Source organism: Dermacentor albipictus, chromosome 8 (assembly GCF_038994185.2).
Source record: "Dermacentor albipictus isolate Rhodes 1998 colony chromosome 8, USDA_Dalb.pri_finalv2, whole genome shotgun sequence".
Taxonomy (NCBI): domain Eukaryota; kingdom Metazoa; phylum Arthropoda; class Arachnida; order Ixodida; family Ixodidae; genus Dermacentor; species Dermacentor albipictus.
In genome coordinates, this window is record NC_091828.1 from 48,949,173 (window position 1) to 48,972,242 (window position 23,070).

Genomic DNA, 23,070 nt, shown 5'->3' on the forward strand with positions numbered 1-23,070 from the left:
GAGCTAACCACGTTCATTACATTTGGGCCGTACTGTTTCAATAGGTTGCCGTTCAGGATTACATCAGCTCCAGAGTATTTTCAAAGAAGAATGTCTGAAATCCTTACAAGCCTTCCTGGCGTCGTTAACCTGATAGACAATATTCTCATATTTGGCAACAGCAAAGCGCAACATCACTCTAGACTATCGAACATCATAGCTAAGCTGGCCCAGTCTAACGTTACCCTAAACAAAGCAAAGTGTGTGTTCGGTGTTCGAAGCATAAGCTTTCTGGGCCACTTACTCAGCGAGGAAGGCGTACAGCCGGATCCGGCCAAACTCGGAGCCACTAAAGAGCTGTAAGCACCCACTGATATATCGCAATTACGCAGTGTTCTGGGCATGGCCAACCACCTAGGTAGTTTTTTGCCAAACTTGGCGCAAATAACTGCCCTGCTACGGGAGCTTTTGCAGAAAGAGACCGACTGGGCTTGGGGCCCTGCTCAGAACACGGCTTTTGAAAGCTTGAAATCTCTTATCTGCTCAGCAAAGTGCATGGCTATGTACGATCCACGCCTTCCCACGATTCTTTCGGCGGACGCCTCGTCTTGTGGTCTCGGTGCCGTCCTTTTCCTGAAACAATTCGCAATGGCGAGCGCCGGCTGATAGTGTTTGCTTCAAGGTCACTGACCAAAACTGAGCAGCACTATGCGCAAGTGGAAAACGAGGCACTAGCGTTAACGTGGGCTGCCGAAAGATTCGACGAATACACAAGAAGTATCGAGGTGATGCTTGAAACAGACCACAAACCTCTCGTTTCGTTGTTTCACCTAATAATGTGTTGCCACCAAGGGTTCAGTGCTTCAGAATGCGGCTGATGCGGTATCACTTTAATATTGTGTATGTTCCCGGTAAAAGCTTGATAACGGCGGACGCTCTTTCAAGAGCACCTACGAAAGCAGATAAACTAGCCAGTGAACTGACCGTCTCGGAAGTGTCGTCTTTCGTCAAAACATGTGTGCAAGGCCTTCAAATTGGTGCCAATTTTGTTAACAGAATACGCGATGTGCAAAAGACTGACATCGTTTGTCAAGCCTTGCTTAATGTGTCGCCAAAGCTGGCCGATAAAGCCAAAGCTTCCTTGCTACTTAGTTCTGTACTGGCAGGAACGAGCGCTAATTGCCGAATGCAATGGCATGCTGCTAAAAGGGACCAGATTGGTGGTACCTCAGTGCCTAAGAAAGGAAGTACTAAAGAAACTACATGATGGACATCAGGGCATCTCAAGAACTAGAGCTTTGGCAAAAGAATTGGTCTGGTGGCCAGGCCTCGGCGAACAACTTGCTTGGTAAGTGAAAGAATGTGTTACTTGTGAGCGCTTTGTCACCCAGAACTCGGAGCCGTTGATCTCAACCCCAACGCCAAGTTTCACGTGGGAACGAGTTGGGGTCGACTTGTGATTTAACAACTGTCATTATCTTGTCGTAGTCGACTACCTGTCATGGTATCTGTAAGTAGCCCTCCTTCCCTCAACAAAGAATAGTGCGGTGATAGGAAGACTAAAAAGAATTTTTGCACGTCATGGCACCCTGGAGAATGTAGTGACAGACAATAGACTACAATTTTCTTGTACAGAGTTTGATAAGTTCGCACACGATTATGGCTTTGGTCACGTCACTACTAGCCCTAGGTACCCTCAGGCTAATGGGGAAATTGAACATATGGTGCAAACAATTAAGTGCCCGATCCTTAAATCTAAGGATCCGTACCTGGCTCTGCTTGCCTACAGGGCAACCCCAGGCATTCTTGGCCCTAGTCCAGCTGAAATCCTCATGGGCCGGCATCTTAGGGCAAGAGTTCCAATGGCGCCACAGCTGCGTGGTCCAGTGCAGCTACCGCTGCTTAATCTTGCGGCCAAAGACAGTGCCAACAAGAAGCTACAAGCATGGTACTACAACAGGCGCCACAGAACCCGGGAATCGAATAAACTAAAAGCTGGTGATTCCGTTTGGGTAACGGACATGAAGACCAGAGCAACAGTGATAGCCACAGCCGCGACACCGCAGTCCTACATAATACGCACCCAGGATGGGAGTACGCTGCGGCGTAACCGACGAATGCTCAACCACTTGCCAGAACAGAGGAAGGCAGAAGGCAGCTACGAGTTTCCAAATGAAAGTGATTAATCCGAATTGCTTTCTACAAACAGGGAGTTACCCGCTACCTTAACAGTTTCGTTACCTTTAGCATCAGGGGCTATGACTTCAACTTTAGTATCTTCTGCTTTAGTGACCATGACCAAGTCTGGTAGAGTGGTTAAGCGACCAGTTCGATACAGGATCAAGGTGTCTACCAACCGGGAAAACCGGGAATTCTCAGGGATTCCTGGAAAAACTCAGGGAAAACTCAGGGAATTTGTCCCTTTATCAGGGAAAATTAGCTGTAATTTTATTGAAAGCGTCGAAACTCGCGGTAAAGCTGGCTTGAGCAAGACAGGAATCGTAATGAATCTTCTTTGATGGCCTGTCGTCGGCTGGAGGAGTTGCCAGTGTACAGTCAACAACCGACTTTCCGGATTTCCGATAATTCGGACGGCTTCGCGGCACCACCACCACGTACACCATAGAGTCAATGTATCAGAACGTCTGAAATTTAGTACGCAAGAACTCTTCGCTGTCCGATTTTCTGGACGTTCTGCCATGACCGCTGGTCCGAAACAGCATTAATAAAAGCCACCACTGCTGCCATTTTGATTACCTCGCCGCCTGAAATCGGCGCTCTCGCACGCAGATCCGCTGGCAGCCGTAGCCACCGCTGCGGCAACACTAGGCCTAGCTGCTTCGACGTTCGCATGAAGCTTCTTGTCGTTGGGTGCAATGTTTTTCATTGAAAGAATTCGCTGTTTTCAGCAATGGCACTGAATCCGCCTTTGCGGTCCTCGCGATTGGCTTGGAAGCTTGGAAAGCACGATGCGATGCGTAATGCTGGTTTCCGAAAGTCAGCTTCGCCTCCGTACAGAAATGTTGCTTGGTGAAGCATACACAAAAGTATTGCAGTGAAGCGTAACAAGCGTGGGAAGGGGCTATTGCCACGGGACACAGTATGTATTCCTTAATTATACACACGTACACCCTGTATTTCCTGTCACAGCACGAGCACCGATATGCCTGGTACATGTACCGACAGGCCTTCAGAGCGTTTTCGAATGTGCCTGTGTCGGCTTGAGCCCTTAAGGGCAGTAAATGACATGCATTTATTTTTTTCCAACTGGCTGATTTTTCGGACGTTTTCGTGGCCCATAAGGAGTTCTAAAACTAGGACGTGGACTGTGCAACTGACCAAGAAGATGCTTCAAATGGTCCGTGGGGCGAACAAGTAACGGAAGGAGTACACGCCATTGTAATAGGGCCCGGAGCAGGCTCATGCGTTCGCCGCTTTCATCGGATTTTTGACTACCCCTCCCATACTTGCTCACTTTGATCCATCTGCGCCGGCCGCAGTCCAAGTTCACACTGGCGCAAGTGGCCATGGCATCGGCGCTGTTCTCGCCCAACAACAGAACGGTACTGAGTGCATAATAACTTACGCCAGCTGCCTGCTGTCACCCGCCAAGAGAAATGACTCCATCACCGAGCGGGAGTGCTTGGCTTTAGTTTGGGCTTTTGCCATGTTCCGGCCATATTTGTACGGCCGTATGTTTTCGATCATTACAGACCACCACATATGTGCTGGAATGTATTTCCCTGCGGCTGAAAGCACGCTGCCGCATGACGCGCCGAGTCATTGTGCCTGACGCATGTATGGAACCACGTGTCGCTGACATCATGCCGGTTCTACTTAAACTGCTGTGGAAATAAAGATGGGGCTTTTTCCGATTGCCAGCGGGTTGGACTACAGTCGTCTCCGGTCTTTCGTCGATCACGCACTGATAGCTGCGGGCGCCGTTACGACATGGTGTCAGAAGTGATGCGATCCACGCACTTTTGAAAGTGATTGTAGAAAGAGCGTCGTGACGTCATCAGAAAAGGAGGCTGCAATGGCCACTGCATCGCCGCCAGGCCTTCAGCAGCCGCCACCGCTGTACTTCGTCAATACCTCAGAGTGGCTGACATGGATACTGCACTTCGACGAATATCGCTATGCGTCGGGCCTGCATGATTGCCCGTAAGAGGCACAAGTACGCACTCTGCCTTATACCATGGGTCGACAAGCAAGGGACATCTTCACCACCTTCAATTTTTCTGCAGAAGATTCGAAGAAATTTGAGCTTGTCAAAAAGAAGTTCGACGATTACTTCAGCAAGGAGGGCAACATTGTCTATGAGAGCGCTTGCTTTCACAAGCAGCACCAGATGCCTGGCGAGTCAATTGACCAGTTTATGACTGCTCTACACGTCTTGGCGGGCAAAATCGACTTCGGAGAATTCAAGCGGCACCTCATCAGGGACCGGTTAGTCTTGGGCTTGTGGGATGAAAAACTTTTTCTTCGAGTCGCTCCAGATGGATCCCCAGCTGCCTCTCGCAACAGCTCTGGCGAGGGCCTGCCTAAAACAGACCGTTCAGCAGCAGCAACAAGAACTTTGAAACTGCAACAAAGTCCACGAATACACACTGTGCAAGCCATGTGAGGACGTCAATGTCGACGCACTGGGCTACCGCAGCAAACCACAACGCAGCAAGGAAACCAGGCCAACATTAGCTCGTTCCAAGGGACCATGCATCTTCTGCGAAGGCAACTTGCACCCAAGGACAACCTGCCCAGCGAGGGACCAAAGGTGCTTCAACTGTGGCTTAAAGGGACACTTCGGCAAGGTGTGCCTCAAAGGGACTTCTCCAGGCTACCAGCGAAAGGTACAAGTGTCGTCGGTACAAAAGGGCACTGGCGAGGTTCATTTGGGTGCATTCAAGGCGCCTGGCGCCACGGCGCTTTACTTTCAGGTATTACTCCGTGCCTGTTTTCACAAAGGTCAACTCAGGTGCAGAAGTGCCCGTAATTCCAGTATCGTTTCCGGGACTTCCCATGAGTTTGGAAAAGGCCGACGAGGTCTTGACTGGCGCTAGCAGTGATCGCTTAAATGTTCTGGGCAAGTTTCAGGCTGATATATTTTGGAGGGGACAAACTTCTCGCCAAACGTGTTATGTGGTCAGTCCTCTGCGCCATGTATTGCTGGGTTTGCCGGCTCTCGAAGCGTTGGGAGTCATCAAGTTCGTTGACTCTCTGGCTCAAAAAGAACCCAACTATGAAGTTTTGTGCCCTCAGGTTTTCAACAACTTAGGCACCATGCCCGGTGCCGAACATGCCCGGTGCCTTCAACAACCTATCGTCTTCAGTGGTTTCATTACCAGCTGCTGACAGTGGGGCCGAACACCACCTTCGTCGTCTGTCTTCAACTTGACAGCGTCTCCAACTTGACAGAGGCTTTGAAGCGAGGAAATTATAGCAGGTTGACGATAGAAAAGAAGGCCACCATTTTAAAGCAAGTGTAACGTGGCCGGTGGCAAGTGGATCATCCGATGTCGCTGAATTAAACATCTTGAAGCAGACACTATCAGGCTACATAAACAATGAGGCAAGATTTTGGAAGCTGCCGAGAAATCTGCTGAATCTCAACAGAAGAATGTCATCCAACATGCCCCCCCAAAACTTGAGGAAGCTATTCTGAGGTGGCTCAAAGCCATGATAGCCTTGCAAGTGCTGGTGTCCGGTGATGTTCTAAATCAAAAGGCAGAAAGCCTGGTGCTTCAGATGAAAATTGAGGGTTTTAAATTTGCTTATGGCTTGGTCCTAAATGTTACGAAGAGAGGCAACTGAAGCTTTAAGAAAATGTGTGGTGAAGAGAGAGAGATGCAAATGAGAGAAAGGCAGGGAGGTTAGCCAGAGTTAAAAGCTCCAGTTCGCTGCCCTGGACTAGAGTAAGGGAAAGGGGAAATAAAGATAGAAAGAAGAGCATGACAAAAATAAAAGCGTGAAAAAAAATGAAAACGGATGGAATGGGATCATTATAGTCTTTCTAATAGGCGACTGCAACGTAAAGAGGTCAACAAAACCTTGACCGACTTTCAGTGCGAGGACAGTTCATGTTGGCATCCCAAGAGTGACTTCTGAAATTGGCCTGTCATCAAGGCGTGCCGACGCGGTCGCTAGTGACAGCCGGTGCGCGCTGTATCGAGGACAGTGGCAAAGTACATGTTCTATGGTCTCCTAGGCACTGCAGTAACTGCAAGCCGCGCTCTCGTCCATACAGACTCGGAAGGCGAAAGACTTTGTGTAAGCGACACCAAGCCACAGTCGCCAAAGTACTGCTGTCTCAAGTCGAGAGAGTCCAGATGTGGGTCGAAGTCGAAGAGTGGGTCCAGTCGTTGTAGACGTGTGCTTCAAGCTTGGTGTGTTCCATAAAGTTCTGATGGCTTCATAATTTTCATTGTAGCGTCTGTTCTTGAGAATGGAATGGAATCTTGCAGCCCTCCCCATGTGCAGATTGTGCTGCTGTGTCGGCATGTTCATTGCCCATTATGCCACAGTGGCTTGCAATCCACTGTAACATGATGTCGCGTCCTTGCTCGACGAGGTGGTGAAGTAGCAGTCTGATTTCAAGAACTAGTTGTTCGTGGGGTCCGCGGCGTAAGGCAGAAACCAAACATTGAAGAGCATCCTTGGAGTCACTTAACACGCTCCATTTCTTGGGTACTTCATGAGAAATTACACGAAGTGCACAACGAATATAGCAGCAAGCTCCGCGGTAGTCGATGTAGTCTGGTGAGATAGTCGAATCTTTGTGGTGTAGGTTATTGCAGGAAAGATCACACCCATCCTGCAGACACATTCACCATGGTTGAAGCGTCAGTATTTAGAGGGCGATGCTCGTTGTATGTGTCGTACAAGAGCAGTCAAAGCTGCTTGAGTGCTGGAGACGAGAGTTGGGCTTTTGTTCATATTCCTGGTACCATTAGTCAAACTTCTGCTTAAGCCAAACACCACGGGGGAAACAGAACTCTTCCTGGAGCTGTATAACTGGTGGAAGGTATGCACGATAGGGCAGTACTGTTTCACAAATGGAGGCACGTGGTCGATCCTCTGGCAGTGAGGCTAGACGATAGGCAGGGGCTCGAGCAAGGCGCCTTACGTGTGCTCTGAGCGCTTCCATGGCTATATGAATCTTGGGCTGGGAAATCATGTGCAGTCGCAATTGTTTCAGCTGTTCACGAGCACTGTGGCAATTCAAGACGCACTCTAAGTGCCTGGGCGTGGACACTTTCGAGTGTACGGATATGACTTCTGCAGGTGTTGGTCAGCACAGGAAAGCTGTATCGCAAATATCCAAGGAAGAGCGTCCTGTATAGTTGCATCATTGCATGTACTGATGTACCCCAGGCTTTTCCTCCAACAAACTTCAGCACATTAGAAACATCCATCAGGCGCTTCTTTAGGTAGGCCACATGAGGACTCCTGCAGAGGTCATGATCAATGATTGCGCCCAAGAATCGGTGTGTCCTGACAAGGTGTGCTTTGATCGTCGATAGAGACATATCGTATGATCTCATTGGCTTTCGGCTAAACGCGACCAATGCGCATTTTTCTGGCTAGATCTTGAGCATGTTCTTATGGGTAGGGAGCGCAACACGGACAAAAGACGAGAGGAAGTACACAACACGAGTGCATACTAACAGCTGGTTTATTATTTCAAGCAACGGACTATAATATACAGAAAATGTAAACACGTGTAAAGTTACGTTTACAAAGGTGTTAGCCTATTTTGCCATTCAAAAAATCAGTTTCTTTATCCTGCAGAGTGATGAAGTCTGGCTGACGCATGCGCCTGAGTTCACATGCATGATGTAGGCCTCTACAATCTCACGGTTAATTTGAAGCATATTTTTATGCAATATTTCCGTTTGTTCAAACATAAGTTTGCATGAGCAAACTCTACAATGCGCGGCCAGATTATAACCTGTTTCATTCCTGATCGCACCTTGGTGCTCCCTAAGGCGGATGTTAAGGCAGCTTCCTCTGTGCCCAAAGTACATTTTGCCGCACAAAAGTGGAATGATGTAGACCACTCCCACCGAGCATGCCACAAGCTGCCCCGAGTGTTTGACACGGCATGTAGCTTTGGATGCCTGTTTAGGTTTATTTACAAGATTATTTTGTTTAAGGAGTTCTTTGCTGAAAAGATTACCTAAATTATCTTGAGGCCTTATTGATTTAGATACGTTGATGTTGACGTCGCAGCTTTTTGGAGCCTTGCGTGAACTTGTGGTCGTGTCACACTAGACGCAGATGTCGTCGGCATACATTGATATTTTAACTGTGTTCGGCAGTCGTTCCACGAGACCAATGAGTACAAGGTTGAAAAGCGTGGGACTCAAGACACCGCCTCGTGTAACTCCATGGTGTGTATAATATTGCGAGGTTGGGCCAGCTTCAGTCTGTGTCGTGAAAGTGCCACTGTAGACGAGTGGGCTGTTGAAAGTTATCGTTGTAGTAGGCTACAGTCGTTGCATCAACAGTTCGGGTCCAGGGACACAGTTAACTGGGACAAACCTGGGCTATTTTATTGCCAAACCTCATGAATTAATGTCGGCCGGGAACAATGTTTAGGTACGCACTAAATTATGTACGAATTAACCGACAGTGCCAGTTTAGGAGCTACTTACCGGCCGGAAAAGAACTACATCACAATACTCTCAAACACACATACTAGTGAGGCTTGACTCGTGGGTAGGTAGCGAAAAATCGACGATCTTCACTTTCCGCCATCATGGCCGCGAGCGATTTTGTCCACGAGGCCCCGTTTCTCTGCGAAAGTGTAGTGTTGGCCAGCAGAAGAACGAGACAGATGTCAACCCATATCACACCAAACGCAAGACCCTTTATTCATGCGAGCACCCATATATATACCCGGGCAACAGTGGTGCCATCTCTCTATCGATTTCATAGTTATGCAACTGAGGGCACCTAGTGTCGCTCTACGACACTACATCTACCCCTTCCTTAATACAGACATATTCACAAGCCAGTCAATGTTTATATCCAAGCACATAGTCCTGCAACCTTGCCGGTGGTCTTCTGTCTCTTGTGGACCGTCGAAACGCTGGCGGCTCGCCAGCAGTTTCGATGACAACGGAAGCACTGTCACCATCTTCTGAAGCAAGGCTTGCACGTACTGGACCCTGTGGCTGTGATGGATCTGAAGATATCGACGGGGATAGCTCCAACTGCCCAGAGGTTCTGGCAGGTGTCCGTGGTCTTGGCAGCGAGGAGGCTTGTGCTTCATGTAGCGGCGCAGTTTGGTAGTCGTCATCCCATCGTACCGCACGTTGTGGCGATGCTCCCGTTGGGACTGCAGTCAGCTGTGAGGCATTCCAAGTTCGCCCGTCTTCCAGGCAGAAGGACCAACGCCCGATGCGCTTAAGGATCTTCATTGGAGGTCCAAAGCTGGGAGTACCTTTCGGACCAGGAGTTGGTTTCTTAATGCGCACATACTTCCCAACTTGGAACTGCGGTACTCGGGCTGCTCTTCGTCGGTCAGCGTACACTTTGTTTTTGCGCTGGTGCTCTTTCACCCTGTTCCGAAGTGAGGACATCTCCAGAGCGGGGTCCGTGAAGAAGGTAGAGGTGGGATGTCCGATGATGTCCAAGGATGTCCGGATGTGCCGGCCATGCAGAAGCACTGCAAGAGAAAGGCCAGTGGTACTGTGAGGAGTAACTCTGAAGATCCCCAAGTACTCTGTAACGGTGTTCTTCACTGGTCGCTGCTCTAGCAAGGCCAACTGAATATAAGATTTGAGTACACGGTTGAACCTTTCCACCTGTCCATTTGCCTGTGGGTGATACACAGCCGAGAAGCTGTGCTTGATGCCCCTGTCTTGAAGAAAGGACTCGAATTCTCGGGATGTAAATTGTGGTCCATGATCCGAGACCAGTTCGTCGGGGTAGCCTTCTCGTGCAAATATTGACAGGAGGAAGTCCATCACTTTAGTGGAAGACACATCCCTGCAGAAAGCAACTTCTGGCCATTTGGAAAAATAATCAACAACCGATATAACGAAACGGCAGTCGGCTGGTGCACGCTCAAATGGGCCCACAATATCAATAGCTATCTTGCTCCAAGGTTTATCTGGAAGGGCCACTGGCTGTAGTGGAGTGGAATAGCTCTTAGCACTTTTGTCTGCCGACTGACAGACCGTGCAGTTTCGGATGGCAGTCTCTACTTGTTTGTCCAGACCTGGCCACCAGTACTTTTCACGAAGACGTTGCTTGGTCTTCACAATTCCCGGGTGCGATTCATGGGCAAGCTGAATAAACGTAGCAGTGAGCTTGGCTGGAACCACAATACGCTCCGAGCGCATAAGCAGACCATCTGCTATCGACAATTCCTCCCGGACCTCATAGTAAGGAGTCAGTTCAGCAGTCAAATATTTCTTCGCTGGCCATGATGTCTGAACAAAATGAACAACCTCCTGGAGTTTGCAATCCTCGGCTGTAGCAAGTCGAAGGTCATTGACATGAACTGAAGATGTGACCAGAGACACAACATCCTCTTCAATCTGAAGGCCATCTTCTGTGTCTGGAACAGGCAGCCGAGACAAAGCGTCTGCTACCTTGTTGTATTCTCCACGTCTGTACTGAACTGTGAAATTGTAACGAAGCAAACGAGCGGTCCACCTTGTGATGCGAAGTGGTCGCTGTCCTGTGCTTTGTGTCGAAAGTAGAGATACTAGAGCTTGATGGTCCGTTACCAACGTGAATGGTCGTCCCCAGAGATAAGTGTGCCATTTTTCGCATGCCCACAGACACGCCAGGGCCTCCCGCTCTCCCGCTGAGTACTTCCGCTCCGTTTCTGTCAGAGTTCGGGATGCGAATGCAACAGTCCGAGTGTGTGGGCCATGAGCCTGTTGTAGTACTGCTCCCAGACCATAAGCAGACGCATCTGTGGCCACAATAACAGGGAGAGTCGGATCGAACATTTGCAGTATCTTGTGCGATGATAGCAGCTTCTTCACCCTGGCAAAGCTCTTTTCGGCAGCGTCATCCCATTCAAAATGTACATCCTTACGAAGCAACCTACGCATAGGTTCTACTTCTTCAGCCAGGTGGGGAATAAACTTAGCATAGTACTCAACCAAGCCCAAAAATGAACGCAGCATGCTTGTGTCTGTGGGGGTGGCAGCGTGAACAATGGCATCAACCTTGGCTTGAAGGGGAGCTATTCCTTCCGAGCTGACGCGATGCCCAAGAAATGGTAACTCCGATGCATTAAACACGCATTTATCATTGAGCTTAAGCCCAGCTTCAGCGATACGTTGAAGAACTTGCTCCAGATTTCTCAAATGCTCTTTTTCAGTCCTGCCAAAGATAATGATGTCGTCTAGGTAGCACAGTACCCCTTTGCAGCCTCGCAGGACCGTTGTCATGAGTTGTTGAAACGCAGCTGGGGCTGATGCCAGTCCGAAACACACCCTTTTGAAACGAAAAAGGCCATCGTGCGTAATGAAAGCAGTGAGGTCTCTGCTATCTGGGTGAAGCAGCACCTGGTAATAGGCAGAAGCTAAATCGAGCTTTGAAAAGTGGCGGGCTCCATTCAGAGAGTGTAGAAGCTCTTCCGTATGGGGCAAGGGAAAGCTGTCGACGACAATCGCTTTGTTAGGCTCTCTTAAGTCAACGCAGAGGCGGATACTGTCGTCCTTCTTGCGGACTACAACGATAGGAGAAACCCACTCGGAAGCGTTAACCCTTTCAATGACATCATCAGAAAGAAGACGCTCAAGCTGGTCGCTAACCGGCTTGCGCAGAGAAAGTGGCAAACGTCTGAGCTTTTGCACGACTGGAGAGGCTGACGACTTTATCTTGACTTTGTGCTGAATGCCCTTGGCAAGTCCAAGGCCTGGTGAGAACAAATGGCAAAATTTTGCCCATAGCAAAGCTGGCATGCCAAACTTTGGTGGACTTAGCGGGCTGTGCTGTTCCTGTGCCGTTTTGGCTGCTCCATCCAGCATGGCGCCTGAACCTTCTTCGGCAGCCGTGTGCAGGCAACGTAGCTGTGCACCCACAATATGTAGCTCTAGAGCTTGCACAGCGTCCAGACCAAGAAGAGAAGTCCCTCCGGGTGCGACATGAATTGCTATAACGGCCGTTTTTTCCTTGTACGAGATTCCAGCTTTAAATTGTCCCAGCACAGGAATCTTCCGGCGTTGGAAGTCCAGCAAAGTAAGCTTAGAGCTGGTCAATTGTATGCTGTCTTCGAACACGCTTCGGAATTCTTGTTCCCGTATAATTGACACAGCGGATCCAGTGTCGACCGAGAACTTCACAACGCGCGGTTGCGATTTGGAGTTGATTGGCGTGAGTGCCACTTCAATGTAGACACCCGTGGGCTTATCTTCGTAAACAGTGAGAATGCTGATGGCGTCTGACGTGTCCTGTTCAGAAACTACTTCGCGGACGCGAGCCGGGCGTCGTCCTCGAGTGCTGCGGCTGCTACGGCAGACTCGCATGAAGTGGCCACGGCGGCCGCATGCGAAGCAGGTCTTACCGCGAGCGGGGCACACAGACGGCTCGCAACCTGCTGTGCCGCAATTACCGCAGACACCTGAATTTCCGCTGTACGGAACAACGGCGGTGGCCGCGTCTGAAGTTGCCGGGAGAGCATGATGAACGCGGGCTTGACTTGGGACGCGCGTGCCATTGTCGCTGAAACGCCGGTTATCTTGTCTGGCCATTCCAAAAGCGTCACGTTGGCGTGGCTGTTGTATGATGCGCTGAATGGGGTTAGCAAAGGCTTCAGACTCGAGCTGAGCTCGCTCACGAAGTAACGCAATTTCGACGGCACGATCGAAAGTCAGTGCGTCTCCTTCCAATAACAATCGTGAACGTAACTGCGGAGATGCAACGCCAGTGATGAACTGATCGCACATGTTTTCGTTTGCTTGCTCGCCGAAATTGCAAGAGGCAGCCAGTTCTCGAAGCGCGAGGGCGAAGTCAGAGATTGACTCACCGTGTAGCTGACGGCGTTCGCGGAAGTGGTTGCGTTCCAGCCGAACGTTGCGCGTGTCGGCGAAATGTCGAGCCAGCGTCTCACGTGCCACGTCGTATGTGTCTGGGGAACTAGTCGCTGTGGCGTCTTGCTCGGAGAGCGCGGCTGAAGCAGCTTCGTTCGGCGCAGTTGGCGATAGGAGTGCATCGAAGATGCGTTGTCCTTCCGGCCCCAAGCAGTGTAGCAAAAGAGCTCGGCGGCGGGACGCAGGCAGGTCGGCAGCTCCAGACGCGAGAAGGAAGTTCTCGAAGAGGCGTATCCAGCGGGGCCATGGAATGGCTGGAGTGCCCGGCGTAGCGAGGAATAGCGGCGGCGGCGAAAGTGCAGCGGATCCCATCCTCGTCGCCAAATTGTAGTGTTGGCCAGCAGAAGAACGAGACAGATGTCAACCCATATCACACCAAACGCAAGACCCTTTATTCATGCGAGCACCCATATATATACCCGGGCAACAGTGGTGCTATCTCTCTATGGATTTCATAGTTATGCAACTGAGGGCACCTAGTGTCGCCCTACGACACAACAGAAAGCTCACTTGACGCTCAAAGCATGCGCCACATCAGATAATGAAGGGCCGTCCACTTCCACAATGGTCATCATCATCAGTTTCACTTGAAGATGGGCGCGGTGCAACGTAGGCGTTCTGTGATGCAACAGCGGCAACAACTTCGCTATCTGAGAAGTCCACGGATGTAAGAACATCGAGGTCGGCATCTTGTTAACATAAACACGACACGCGGCAGCAAAGATCATTCAACACCACGACCACAAACACACTGGCAGAATGAAGGAAAAAATTCACACAGGAACTTTTCTCTGGGAGATGTCTGAAAGCATTGTGGAACTTAATTCGGCCAGTCCAAATGACAACGCTGCGACGGCACAAATGACGCAAAGTGCATTGATAACGCAAGCAATCTACTTCAGATAGTGGAGCCCGATGCGCTAATGACGTTCCGATCATTATAAGCCGTTATCGTTCATTAGCGCCTTATCCATCCGTGTCAAACCATTATGAACCATTAGCAAATGTGCACCACGGTGTCTGCATATATGAAACGGCCACACGGACCATATCTTCAAAACAATCAATGCGGACAAAGTGTCGACTGCCAATAGCTCCACACGCTTGCTTTCCTCCGCTGCGCGCTGCAGAGAGACGCACGGGCCCACATTTTGAAAGCGATCAGCGAAAGGGGCAGGGTACGGCTTGTGCTGAGAGGTTTGTGAGCACTGTTTTCTTGCTGCCTCATTTGCGTTGAAGCGACAGGCAGCGTGAAGGTACAGTCAGTACAGTCGCTCGCTGCTGCGGGCTTTATCTTGAAAGCGGTCGTCTTACGGGATGGACGGAGGGACATTTTTCTCGTCGGGTAAGCATAGAAATGCATATAAAAAATGTGCTTCTGTGCGTTTGCTATTTGAATTGGATTGGATTGGGTTCGACGGTGACAGCGAATTTGAACCCCTACCGGCAACTTCGCGTCACTGGAAGGCAATCTCGAAGGCCATGCTTTCCTGCTCTGCAATCGGCAACAGCTGTATGAGCAGGAAATACGTCATGGTGGCTATGTCTAACGTCGGCTGTTGTCTGGGTGTCGCAACTCGAGAATCGAACGGCTGCTCACATGAGGTTTTCCTGATTTTGTGCATGTGCATGTAAAACAAGAAAGAAAATAGTACACACTAACCGTTTGGTGGGCACTGAGCGACTACGGCTTAAGCTGTGAGCCAATACGTGGAGTTCAATGGGGGCTGGGCGGTGGAATCTTCGCAACTACGTTTAAACCGCAATTACGCATTAAACGGGTACATATTAACGAAGTTCGACTGTATAAGTTGGTACCTGAAGAAACCCCTGCATTCACTGGGTACCCTTGCCACGGTGGCAAGCATAGCAAGGAACGGCCGACTGTTGTCGTTGGCAACAGCATTCTGGGAATTGAAAAGCTTTTAATGCTTGTTATCAGTAGATCAGAGAGTCTGAGATGTTTCAAAAGAGCGCGTGCTCAAGTACTTTACGAAGCCAACAAGAAGGCGTGGATAACGGAACACCTTTTCAAAGAATGCATTCTCAAGCTTGAGGGGAAGGTGGATCGCCAAGGACACTAAGCACTAATGATAATAGGCAACTGTGTTGTGCATGGCCATGTCAAAGACCTCAAAGCAATGCAAGTGGAATTGTTGCCGCCTAACGTAAGATCACTCCTACAGCCGATGGACAAACGGATTATCTGTACTCTCAAGCAGCCCCATCGGTCACGCGGGGTTAGTCACATGGTGCTACGCGCATGGACAGTGGCAAGAGCCAGACATTGACGTGATATCACCAGTTGCCATGCTTTTAGATGTATGGAGGCCGGGACCGAGCAAACAATGCAGAGCCATGCAGGTGTCACGATCCAACATGAAATGCTGTCATCATGCAATGATTGCAACCCTAGCAAGCCTGATCAGTCCCCTTTATCTGCATATGCATTTGCATATCGAAATGACGCTGGAGCAGTTCACCAGTGCTGACGACATCTAGTTCTGTGTTGTGCTTACTAACGACAAGATAGTTTGTCAGGGGCTGTAAGTAGATGAATTGGGCTCTCGCAGAGAAGAGCCAGTGACTGTGCTCCCAACTAACTGTAATCTAACGCGAGCCTGCATGGTGCTTTCGGCTGTTTACAGTGAGAATGTCACCTTTGTTGACGTGCAAGCTGATCTATTCATATTGCAAGCACCACCCAGGAGAAACATATTGACGAGTTGTTTAAGCAGTTTGGTGAATAAAGTGACTCTTTTTTCTTGGTGAATTCATTCTTTTGGAATGCCTGATTTGCCGGGTAGTTGGCAACTGTAAACAAGTACAAAAATAAAATCTAAGAAAGTTGCTACACATTTCAGCAGTGCAAATATTTATAGTAGAATCTCTGTGCAAATCTTTTGAAATGGCACAAAAATTCATATCTATCAAAAAAAGGTGGGGGGGTATCGTGAGATGTACAGTAATATAGTCGACTTTTCAAAATTTTGTACTTTAAGAAGTCGAGGTCCTTGTTTTCATAGGATGGATGCTTTGTCCGGTGGCAGGCTAGCTTAGTTCAGTCAAAAGGAGCTTTCTGCAAGAATTTCGCCACACAAAATGTATTGCAGCTTGCCTTGGCGCTTATTTTCACAGACCCGGACTTTGTGCCCTCGAACATTTGTACCCTCGTAACTAGCCTGCATCACGCCAGATGCTAGTGTTACCAGACTGTCAACATGGACTTTGTCAACTTTACCGAGAGGAAGGTTTTCTGTTATGAGCCAATTGCTGCTTGTGTAATCGCAGTGATTATATGGCTTCCTCTTTCATTAATTACCGTGGTTGGCAAGCACCACCTTGCATAACCCTGTGAAAGGTGTGATTCACTGCAAACTGTACTCTTGCATTCAACTTGTGCGCACAGGCTTAGTATACCCTGAACATGGTTTTGTGAACCCCTATTTGAGACTGACAACTGCAGAGAACTAAATAATTCATCAGCACTACCTTTGCTTTAATATTCATAGACAGTACATGTCTAGAAAAGCTAGGAAGGTTGGGTCTGGCAACAAACATGCCCTAAATTGTGAGCATGCATGCTCTTTGTGTCGGCACACTTGTTCCAACTAAGCAAGCGGCTCCTGTTTACCATCATTATCACCAGTTGCCCATGTGGGAAGGCTCTTCAGTTCAACATAGTCGCAGTACCTTCGGCTTGCAGTCGCCTTTTAATTTTTTTTCGTGTTTACAAGCAGGCATGATGCCATCATTGTTTGTGGTCACTGCTAGCGGGAATACGGGAGCCGTGGCATTGCTATGTGGAGAGCCCCACCACTGGCACCTCTTGAAGTCATGCGGTGCATGCGCAATCAAAGCAATTTGCGAAAAACCCAGTGAGTTGTCTACTATGACAAGTCCTCTGCCAATACTTCATGAGGCGCAATCGGTGGCCTTTATGTCTTGAGCACGCCTAGCTGCCAAGGCAATGCCACTGACAAGTTTCAAAGTGCTTAAAAATTAGCCTCCGAGGTATTCGGAAGCTGGTGAATGTAACCCTACAATGCTGCCGGCTGAAGTCGCTGCATTCTTTGACAGTGCGTCAGGGAAGCACAATAAATGTTGGTTTCCTGCACAAGCTTTATTCCGCCAGATTTTGCAGCTCGTATTAATTTTATTATAGGAAATTTAGTGCACCAAAAATGTTTAAGTGTGATATTTTGCAATGTGTACAAGACCGTGTAATCACATTTTCTCAAGTTGAGTTAAAATGGGTAAACCTTATATACAGTTTTAGTTATTACTTTAATTATTCCTACTTTCAAGTCCTGTAGGCAACACAGAATGGAGTGGCAACAAAGCAGAAAAATGCCAGGACAGTTATACAAAAAAATAGGGTAAGCAATACTATGACAGATTGTTGTTTTTAATGAAGGCCAATTTTATATGTGTGGTCATATCTCAATGAAAATGTTGAAAGATGGTGTGATCTGTAATTTCTTCACTACGTCGTTGGAGTGATAAACCTTGGGGAATAGGCAAAGGCGCGCACACTTGCGGCATTAGGAAATCTGTCAAATTGTTTCTTCGTGCATGTTGCACTAGAATAGCAGGAATACTTAGATGAAATAAAGCCAATTGCTTGAATTTGAATCTTCTAAGTGCAAAGGTTTTGTGGCATTCAATTGTTATCCCAAATAATAGTTGTGTATTCTAGTTCTGAGCGAACTAAGTTTTTCTAGAGTGTCAGTGCATCAGAAGAGGAAAAATTACAACCAAGATATTTTAATGCGTGTTCAGCATTAGTAGTAAAATAATTAAGATGCATATTCCGGGACGGATCATTAGCTACACGAAGGCCAAGATATTTCTGGTCGTCTACTGATTACAGCAATGCATCATTCAGTATATATTTATGTTTATTGCCATTGTTTGCAATACTTGACATTCAGAAAGATTTACACTTCTCAGCGTTAAGTTTCCTTATCCATTTGCTATACTGGTGTGGCACGTTGTGGAGATGCCCTTACTGAGTGAAACGCCAGGGTTAGTAATCACGCAGTATATTACAGACATCTGCTAACGGATTAGTTGATTGCTCAGTTAGGAAGATCATTAATGTAAATCAAGAATATCAAGATCCGCAAGACGGATCCTTGTGGCACTTGAGATGGAACTGGTGATAAGTAGATGAACAGTTATTAGTTGCGATATACTGAGTTTGATTGGAAACAGACTCCTTTACCAAGCAACACTTTAGTTCAATGTTAAGCTTATTAAGAGATAGAGTATGACTACAGGATGGAAAGCTTTGGCAAAATGTAAAAACACAAGTCAACATCAAGTGCTTGATCTAAGGTGACAAACAAGTCATTATTGAAACAAAGAAGTTGTGTATCACATGAAAATGTTCTTTTAGAACACTGCTTACATGGATGAAAGAATGAGTTGCTTCTCAGAAAATGGATGGGGTGAGAATATATTGGGCGCTTTAAAATTTTTCATGGAATGCTAGTCGAGATAGGGTGGTGGTCCTCAGGACAGTGCACGTGAGCCAATTTATGGACTGCAGCCACCTTCTCCATTTTCCAGCCATTAGACTTCTGGTTATTCAACTGCTGTTAAAAAGTGACATGACATGTTAAAAGTGACAAGCAAAGAAAAGAACAAAAATGACGACGTTCGTCAGCGTCCGTAAAAGGGTGGACCACGTGGACTACGCACCACGTGGACCACTTCAGATCGTGCGTGGCACCGCTGTGAATGCGAAATGCCGTCTGGCACAACCTCATAGTCCAGAGCGCCAATACGTCGGATGACCTTGTAGGGTCCGAAATAGCGTCGGAGTAGTTTCTCACTGAGTCCTCGTCGGCGTATCGGGGTCCAGACCCAAACACGGTCGCTAGGCTGGTACTTGACGAAGCGTCGTCGGAGGTTTTAGTGTCGGCTGTCGGTCCTCTGCTGGTTCTTGATCCGCAGGCAGGAGAGCTGTCGGGCTTCTTCGGCACGCTGGAGATAGCTAGCGACGTCAAGATTTTCCTCGTCAGTGACGTGCGGCAGCATGGCGTCAAGCGTCGTCGTCGGGTTCCTGCCGTAAACCAGCTTAAACGGCGTGATCTGTGTTGTTTCTTGCACCGCCGTGTTGTACGCAAAGGTTACGAATGGCAGGACCGCGTCCCACGTCTTGTGTTCGACGTCGACGTACATTGCTACCGTGTCGGCAAGCGTCTTGTTCAGGCGCTCCGTGAGACCATTCGTCTGCGGATGGTAGGCAGTTGTCCTCCTGTGGCTTGTCTGGCTGTACTGCAGAATGGCTTGGGTGAGCTCTGCTGTAAAAGCCGTTCCTCTGTCGGTGATGAGGACTTCTGGGGCACCATGTCGCAGCAGGATGTTCTCGACGAAAAATTTCACCACTTCGGCTGCGCTGCCTTTTGGTAGAGCTTTAGTTTCAGCAAAACGGGTGAGATAGTGCGTCGCCATGATGATCCACTTATTCCCGCATGTTGATATCGGAAACGGCCCCAACAAATCCATCCAAATCTGCTGGAATGGTCTGCGAGGAGGTTCGATCGGCTGTAGTAATCCTGCTGGCCTTGTCGGTGGTGTCTTGCGTCGTTGACAGTCTCGGCATGTCTTGACGTAACGGGCGACGTCGGCGGTCAGACACGGCCAGTAATACCTTTCCTGTATTCTCGACAGCGTCTGGGAGAATCCGAGGTGCCCAGCGGTTGAATCGTCGTGTAGGGCGTGCTGTATTTCTAGACGCAGCGCTGACGGTACAACAAGAAGGTAGCTGGCGCGGACTGGTGAGAAGTTCTTCACGAGCAGGTTGTTTTGTAGCGTGAACGAAGATAACCCGCGCTTAAATGCCCTAGGGACAACGTCGGTGTTCCCTTCCAAATACTCGACGAGGCCTCATAGCTCCGGGTCGGCTCGTTGCTGTTTAGTGAAGTCTTCCGCGGTTATTATCCCAAGGAAGGCGACGTCGTCCTCGTCGTCTTGCGGCGGGGGATCGATGGGGGCGCGCGATAAGCAGTCGGCGTCGGAGTGTTTTCTTCCGGACTTGTATATTACCGTGACGTCATATTCTTGTAGTCTGAGGCTCCATCGCGCCAGCCGTCCTGAAGGGTCCTTTAAGTTAACTAGCCAACACAATGCGTGATGGTCACTGACGACTTTGAATGGCCTGCCATAGAGGTAAGTGCGGAATTTAGCTGTAGCCCAAATGATGGCGAGGCATTCCTTTTCAGTCGTGGAATAGTTGCTTTCCGCTTTTAACAGCGACTGGCTAGCATACGATATCACCCTTTCAAGTCCTTCTTTCCTCTGGACTAGGACGGCACCGAGGCCTAGGCTACTGGCGTCAGCGTGGATTTCAGTATCGGCGTCCGTCCTCGTTGAAGTGTGCAAGTACCGGCGGCATCTGCACGCGTCGTTTGAGTTCTTGAAATGCCTTGGCTTGCGGCGTTTCCCACTTGAACGCGACATCACATTTGGTTAGATGTGTTAGCGGCTCCGCGATGCGTGAAAAGTCCTTGACAAAGCGCCTATAGTAGGCACACATGCCAAGGAATCTGCGCACTGCCTTCTTGTCGGTTGGCTGTGGGAACTTTGCAATGGCAGCTGTCTTCTGTGGGTTGGGGCGTACTCCTGATTTGCTGATCACGTGGCCTAGGAACAAAAGCTCATCGTAAGCGGAACGGCACTTTTGTGGCTTCAGAATGAGCCCTGATGACTTGATGACTTCTAACACTGTCGCAAGCCGCCTAAGGTGATCGTCGAAATTTCCGGCGAAGACAACGACGTCATCCAGGTAAACAAGGCACGTCTGCCACTTCAGTCCGGCTAACACCGTGTCCATGACGCGCTGAAACGTTGCAGGCGCCGAGCACAGTCCGAATGGCATGACCTTGAACTCGTAGAGGCCGTCTGGCGTGATGAAGGCGGTCTTTTCGCAATCTCTTTCGTTGACTTCTATTCGCCAATAGCCAGACTTGAGGTCCATCGGCGAGAAGTATTTAGCGTTGCAGAGCCGATCCAACGCGTCGTCTATCCGTGAGAGGGGGCATACGTCCTTCTTCGTGATCTTGTTCAGATGACGATAATCGACGCAGAAACGTAGTGTTCCGTCCTTTTTCTTTACCAGGACAACAGGGGATACCCACGGGCTTTTGGACGGCTGGATGATGTCGTCGAGCAGCATTTCGTCGACTTGTTCTCTTATAGCTGCACGTTCTCGCCGCGATACTCGCTAGGGGCTCCGGCGGAGTGGTCAAGCGTACTCCTCGGTGATTATGCGATGCTTGGCGACTGGTGTCTCTCGAATCCTTGACGTCAAAAAGCAGCCTTTGTATCGTCGGAGCAGACTTCTGAGCTGCTGTTGCTTAATCATAGGGAGATTTGGATTAATGTCATAGTCTGGTTCGGGAACCATGGTTGTCGGGGTAGATGCGGCGGATTCCGCGAGGACAGACGCATTACGTGTTTCCAGAATTTCCTCGATGCGCGCATTCGTCGTGCCCTTGTTATTGTGCTTGAACTGCCGGCTGAAGTTTGTCAGCAACGCTTTGGTTTTCCCTCCGTGCAGTCGAGCGATCCCTCTTGCAACACAAATTTCACGGTTTAGCAGTAGACGTTGGTCGCTTTCGATGACGCCTTCTACGTCAGCGGGTGTTTCGGTGCCGACCGAAATAACAATGCTGGAGCGTGGCGGGATGCTCACTTGATCTTCGAGCACACTCAAGGCGTGGTGACTACGAGGGCTCCCCAGCGGTATCGCTTTATCTTCCGACAGTGTTATTGACTGCGACTTGAGTCGATGATTGCACCGTGTTGGTTCAGGAAGTCCATATCGAGAATGACGTCTCGTAAACACTGTTGCAAGGATAATGAAGGTGGCAGGGTAAGTCCGGTCATGAATAGTTTTTCTTGCCGTGCAGATTCCAGTCGGCGTGATGAGGTGTCCTCCAGCGGTCCGAATTTGAGGGCCTTCCCATGCAGTTTTAACTTTCTTCAACTGCGCGGCGATGGGTCCACTCATGACGGAGTAATCGGCTCCTGTATCCACTTAGGCGGTAACTGCGTGGCCGTCGAGAAGCACGTCGAGGTCGGTGGTTCTTTGTCTGGCATTGCAATTAGGTCTTGGCGTCGGATCATGGGTGCGTCGTGTTGAACTGAAGCTGGAACGTTGCGTCGTCAAGTCGTCTTTCGTCGGTGTAGTCTTTGCTTCCTGACTTCGTCGGGACGGCGGCGTGCTCTTATTATGTCGTCGAGATGGTCTCTTCGTCGTCAACGTTGGCGGCGGAGGATTTTCGTCAGTTCGACGAACAGCAACCGCACCTCCATCGGTTGCTGCTTTTAGTTTTCCGGATATGAGCTCGCTGACCGGCCCCGGGCGGGGCCAGTGATGGACGGCGCTGCGGAGACAGGTAGCGGCCTGGTAACAGCGAACGGGATGGTCGTCGAGGGCTCCACTGAGTAGCGGTGAGGTAGTCGGCGATGTCACGAGGGCGTCCACCTTCCCTCGGGCGCTGTGCATTGACGGCGAAGCCTCGCAATCCCAGGTCACGGTATGGGCATCGGCGGTATACATGGCCGGTTTTTCCGCAGTGATAGCAGAGCGGGCTGTGGTCGGGGGCTCGCCAAATGTCCGTCTTCCTTGCGTAGGTGCGCTGGTCGACGGGTGGGCGTACTGGCGGCGGCGCGGCGGACGTCGGAGTTGCGCCATTACAGGGTCCTAGCGCGATCGTAGAGGGGGGCCTTGACGGCGTGCGACTGCGGCGTAGGTCATCGCTCCTGGCTTGGGCTGCGGTAACTGAGGTTGCACCTCAGGAACTCTAAGCGATCGCTGAACCTCATCTTTCACGATGTCGGCGATCGAGGCCACTTGGGGCTGTGACGAAGGCAGGACCTTGCGCAGTTCTTCGCGCACAATGGCCTTGATGGTCTCTTGAAGGTCGTCGGAACGCAGTCCTTGGATGGCGTACTGTGGTGTGAGCCCCTGGCGGTTATATTGACGGGTGCGCATCTCCAGAGTTTTCTCGATCGTCGA

General features: G+C 49.5%; 1 protein-coding gene across 2 annotated transcripts in view; it reads left to right on the forward strand.

Moving 5' to 3' along the window:
- The window catches only part of LOC139048759 (zinc finger protein 84-like), a 41,810-nt gene that overhangs the window by 956 nt on the left and 17,784 nt on the right, over positions 1–23,070 (forward strand). The window lies entirely within an intron of this gene.